Here is a 6,000-nt window from a genome sequence, read left to right as displayed (position 1 = left end):
CAGATTTACAAATGTGCCATATTCCTTCCATTTCTTGATGATGGATTAAACTGAATTCTGGGGATGTTCAGTACCTTAGATATATTTTTGCATCCATCCCCTGACTTCTACTTTTAAACAACCTTTTCTCTGAGTTACTTGGAGTGTTCTCTTGTCTTCATGGTCTAATGGTGTTTTAACTCCTTGCATAGCATCCAGTGACTCACCAGTAGGAAGCAACAACACGGCCTTATATCAGGGGATGTTTTGACGATATTGAATCCTGTGTTGATTTGCATTAATAAAGATTTTATTGGTAAAAGCAGTGTGATTTTAGATGTGGGTGACTCAGAGGTTTTCAGGATGAAACTTGCAGTGCCACATGGAGCCACGTCAAACCACGGATGTAAGCAGAAAGGAGGGTCACACATACAAACACACATACATACACACCTACTGTAATCTGAGCAGCGGAGTATCATCTGTGTAACCACATCCTCAGTCTTTGTGTGGAAGGGACATCTGACACCCCATCACCCTGTATGAAAACTCCCCAGTCATCACTAATATGAGCAGAAATATCAGCATTTAATATGCACAAGGGGACAGCAAAGGTCAGAGCAGGATGCTCAGGAGTCAGAGAACTACCCTGTCCTATTCAAATGAGCAGAAATAAACACCTTTCTTTACTTTTGTCAAATACTACATTGTATCCAAACATGTACACAGGTATCATTATCAGAACATTGTGCATAATCAATATTTTTATAAGCCGAACAGCAGTAAAAAATTTTTCAGTTTAAAAGCCATTTGTCAGATTGAATCTGCTTGGTCCATGCCCATGGTTTAATCTCTTTATTTGAACTGTTTGATTCTTTTCTTTTCTGTTTAAATCACAAAATTAGCATGAATTTAACAAGGACATATTCAGAAATGTCTTTTGTTCCCGTGTCCCCGGAACATTGACAGAAAGGCTGATTCACAACATGACACATGATGGAAGAAAAGCACAGGTGTTCCTAATAACCTTAATGATAGCTTTCTTCATGTGTTCCAGGAAGCCAGAGTAACAGCATGGACAATTACAGGTGCTTTCAGATGGAGTAGATTAATAGAATGCAGCTATTCTTCAGTGTATTATCTGATCGGGCTCTTTTAATGTGCCAGAAGGTGGCTTTCTTTTTGCCAAAGCAATACCAAGCCTTGCTGAGGATGGACAAAGAATGTTTAAAAAATGGCCAAAGATATAGAGGGTAAACAGCTGTGTGCATAAGCTTTAGGCATGTAGGGCTCCAAGGATTCATCACGGTAACCAATGTGCCTCAGTCCAGGGTTAGAAAGGGGGCACAGTCAAGCTTAATATCTGTGCGTCCCTCTGCAGCCAAGGTCAAGCTTGACGGCATCTCTTTTGTCCGGGCCTTTTCAACCCCGATGATACGCCCGGAGACCGCCAGCAGTTTTTAGGACCTAGGGCAGGGCTATTCAATTACAAATTCAACTGGGCAAAATTTCAAAATCAAGACATGTGGCCGGACCGGACATGTTTGGCACCCAGTAAGCAGCTGGTAATGTCAAATTTTGAACCAATACAGATCAATTTGATGAAAAAATGCATTTTTTTATTCATAGTCTCACTTTTAAATTAGGCTACATGACAAAATCACAGTAAAAAGTGCATAAAAACATGGCACGCAGATGGTCGAGTGGTTTAAAGTGTGCGGACAGCCCAGGTTTGAATCTGGCCTGTGGCCTTTACCGCATGTCTCTCCCCACTCTCGTCCCTGTTTCCAAGTCTATCCACTGTCCTCCACAATCTCATAAAGGTCCAAAAATAAATCTAAAAAAAAAAAGTGCATAAAAACACAGCAACAGAGCCGTATTTGAACATAACCTGAGTTAGTAGAAATGTTTTTTACCAGAAATAAATGTAAAATAAAGAGAATTTAAAAAATGAAATTCTGTAAATAATAATTTTGGTCACATCTTACCCAGGCATATCTTAAAGTGCATTAAAACTACGTTTGCACTGTAGCTACAGTTGAAAAGGACATGTTTTATACTTGCTTTCTTTGGGTATGTCTCTCAGCATCCCTAGCCACGCTTCAAAACAATGCAGTGCATTGTTGCTAGGCTACGCAGAGTGTTGCATTCACACTCTAAAATACTGTGGGAATTTATGAAAACTTGCGAAACAGGTTGCCCTCTGCATTTCTGGCATGACCACAGTCTGGGCCACTTGGGGGTTGGTTCTGGGCCGCATGTGGCCCCCAGGCTGCTAATTGAATACGCCTGCCCTAGGGAGATCCAAAAAAGAAGCCATATGTGAACATGAGCCAGAAACACTGTTGTCTTATTTTTAGCAAAAGCTAGTTTTAAATGGACCGAGGCAGCATGGAAAACTGTTCTGTGGTCAGATACGCACCATATGCCTTAGCAGCTGTTGAACTTGCTCTGTGACTTAACGTGGCCTTTCACTTGATGGCTGAGATGCTGTTGCTCCTAAACTCTTCCACTTTCTTATATCACTTCCAGATGACTTTGGAATATCCAGCTGGGAGAAAATTTCACCAACTCTCTTATTGCAAATTTGGCATCCATCACAGTACCATGTTTGAAGATTGAAACACCTGAATTCAATGATTATCATGTGTGGCCAAATACTTTTGTCCATAAAGTATATCTCTGTGTGTCCATGAGAAGGAGTGCAGTTTTCTGAGTTGGCATCATTTGTTGCCATGTGTAAAACAAGAAGCAATTTGTGTTAAACCTCGTTAAACAGGAATTCTTTATTTGAGGTGGAATAAAAGGAGGCATTATAATAAAAGACATTTATCTTTTAAATTTCACCGGTCTGATGAGTACTGTCTGGAATTTCAAAATTAAGGCATTGAAATGATTCAAGACAGCGTCTGTTTAAAATCTACCTTCAAAAAAAGCACTTCAGCTTTGTCTGAATGGCTGTTCACAGTTAGAATTAGAACATCCAATCAACATATTTCATCTGGTAGAAAAGGATCTTTCATAGGGAAAATGTATTGTGAATGAGCTCCGGCAGGCTGAGGTCTTTCAGACGAGGCCAACAATGCAGATGGAGATGATTTAGTCTCAAAGAGAGTGGCCTTCAGAAGTGAAAGATTGTGGATAGACACATGTAGATGCATGTGCTGGTTAACTGCATGAACAAATGCTTGTATAGAAAATCTAAATGCACACGTTTTTACATGCAGGCACTCTAGGTGAATAGAAGGTAATGGGGAAGAGGGTTGAATGGGACAGTTTGGCAAATATGCTGTCCCATCGAGAGATGAGCAAACGCACTTTGATGACCAATAATATGTTAGCAAATACATTCAGTTTGATTAAAGGTTTGAAAATAAAGGATTTATAAGAACTGCACTCTAATGGTGAAATATAATTGGAATATATAGTTTAATTTTAAGAAATATCAAATGGCATAGATGGTGCCATCACACTGGCTGCCAGTCTGAAAGAGTCCCCTAAAGCAGTGGTTCCCAACCTTTTTTCCTATGAGCCCCCCTTAACATAGAAGAGCTGAGGACCCCCAGGACCCACACAAACAAAAGGTGATACATGGATATCAAAATAAACATCAAATTTAAACATTTTCATTGTTCAAATCTATACAATAAAGCCTTACAAAGGTTTTCTTATCAAGAGACTTCTGCATGAACTATTCATTGGTGTTTTAACATGATTTTAGTAAGTCTGGGTGAATCTAAATTTGTCAGCCTCAAAGCAGACAGAGCCTAACACCCCCCTGAGATCTCTGATCCCGAACCCTAGGTTGGAAACATATGCCATAAGGCATAGTAATGGCGAGGAAAGCTCTGGCTAAGTGACGTCACACAACCAGTGTGTACCAAAACATGATGGCCTGGTGAGTTTATGAGCTCAGATTTACTGAAAATGCAGATATCTAGTGAGTTTTTCAGTTCAGTAGAAACATGAGCGATACAAATACACTATATTGCCAAAAGTATTCACTCACCCATCCAAACAATTGAAATCAGGTGTTCCAATCACTTCCATGGCCACAGGTGTATAAAATCAAGCACCTAGGCATGCAGACTGTTTCTACAAACATTTGGCTCACTCTCAGGAGCTCACTGAATTCCAGCGTGGTACTGTGATAGGATGCCACCTGTGCAACAAGTCCATTTGTGAAATTTCCTCGCTTTTAAATATTCCACAGTCAACTTTCAGTGGTATTATAACAAAGTGGAAGCGATTGGAGATGACAGCAACTCAGCCACCAAGTGGTAGGCCACATAAAATGACGGAGTGGGGTCAGCAGATGCGCAACCTCTGCAGAGGTTGCCAACTCTCTGCAGAGTCAATCGCTACAGACCTCCAAACTTCATGTGGCCTTCAGATTAGCTCAAGAACAGTGCGTAGAGAGCTTCATGGAATGGGTTTCCATGGCCGAGCAGCTGCATCCAAGCCATACATCATCTAGTGCAATGCAAAGCGTCTGATGCAGTGGTGTAAAGCACGCCGCCACTCAACTCTGGAACAGTGGAAACGCGTTCTCTGGAGTGACGAATTGCACTTCTCCATCTGGCAATCTGATGGACGAGTCTTGGTTTGGCAGTTGCCAGGAGAACGGTACTTGTCTGACTGCACTGTGCCAAACCTTGTGGAAAGCCTTCCAGGAAGATTTGAAGCTGCTATAGCTGCAAATGGTGGACTGATGTCATATTAAACCCTATGAATTAAGAATGGGATGTCATTTAAGTTCATATGCCAGTCAAGGCAGGTGAGCGAATACTTTTGTTAATATAGTGTATCTATCCAATAAGGTGAATTTGTCTGATCATGCAGGTTCCTTTTAAGATCACTTTGGAAATCATAAATACAATCCATTGCTCTAAAATGCATGAATTTAAATTTGTACATTACAATGACTTTATTTTATGATCTCAAATCAACAAAGCAATTGCTTTTTATTTGCCTTTTTTCCCTCCTTGCATCTCATGTTTGACACAACACAGGCTGTACCAACTATTATATTACTAAACTGAAAAAACTGTATAGGCTGCACAACTGTTGGTTGAGGGAAACCTCATTTATAAACCTTCTACTGATCAACCTTTCCCAACTGTGACCCCAAAACTGAAGTATGAACTGACCTGTGACCTCGGTAAGCTGTTACACCTCTAAGCAATTTTTGTTAAATACTGTATGACTTGTAGTTCTGATTGATTAACCCTTTATGTTGCAGTTGGGCTCTCTCAGGGGCGTAGCTGGGGATTTTGGCCCCCCAGAGAGAATATCACACAGGGCCCCCTTAACTGGATTGCCAAGCAACAAATGTTGTCATTTTTACAAATATCTATGCATTTTAATGTATTTTTGGCCATAATTTCCCCATTTATGAGCAAAATTTTTACTATGTTTAAAAGGGATACTTCAACATTTTGGCAAATTTGCCCATTGCCATAATCCCTATAGTCTTAGTAATAGGTTCATTACCTTTAGTTGTCCGTGCAAGCTATTTTTAGATTGGCGCTGCCGAGTTCGGAGCTGTGGACAGATGGTATTTTTGACTTTGCCTCATCAAACTCATCAAATACACAATCCAACAACTCCAAAACGCTCTTGTGGACAATGGTGACCTGCACATTCACCGTGCTATGAAATAATAACGTATAATTATGTAACATTATGACACATGAAGCAAATACTCGGAAGTACTTTCCGAGTAAACCACTGGGCGGAGTGACACAGTGCGCGCCTGTGGCGGTGCCTTAGTTACTTTTCAACATTTTAATATGCATGCACTTAAAGGATTTATTTCAACCATAAACTGGCAAAGAACCATATGTGGTCACTTCACTGACCTTGATTTTTGCCACCATGTCTAAGGCAGTGGCTCTCAAAGTGTGAGGCGGGCCTCCCCTGGGGGGTGCCACAGAGCTTCAGGGGAGGCGCGGAACCATAAACCTGAAAAAGGTGATTTGCTTTGCTAACCTCTGCTGTGCATGGAGCAAAATGGATAAA

Source organism: Cheilinus undulatus, linkage group 11 (assembly GCF_018320785.1).
Source record: "Cheilinus undulatus linkage group 11, ASM1832078v1, whole genome shotgun sequence".
Lineage (NCBI taxonomy): Eukaryota > Metazoa > Chordata > Actinopteri > Labriformes > Labridae > Cheilinus > Cheilinus undulatus.
This window is presented reverse-complemented; position numbering follows the sequence as displayed.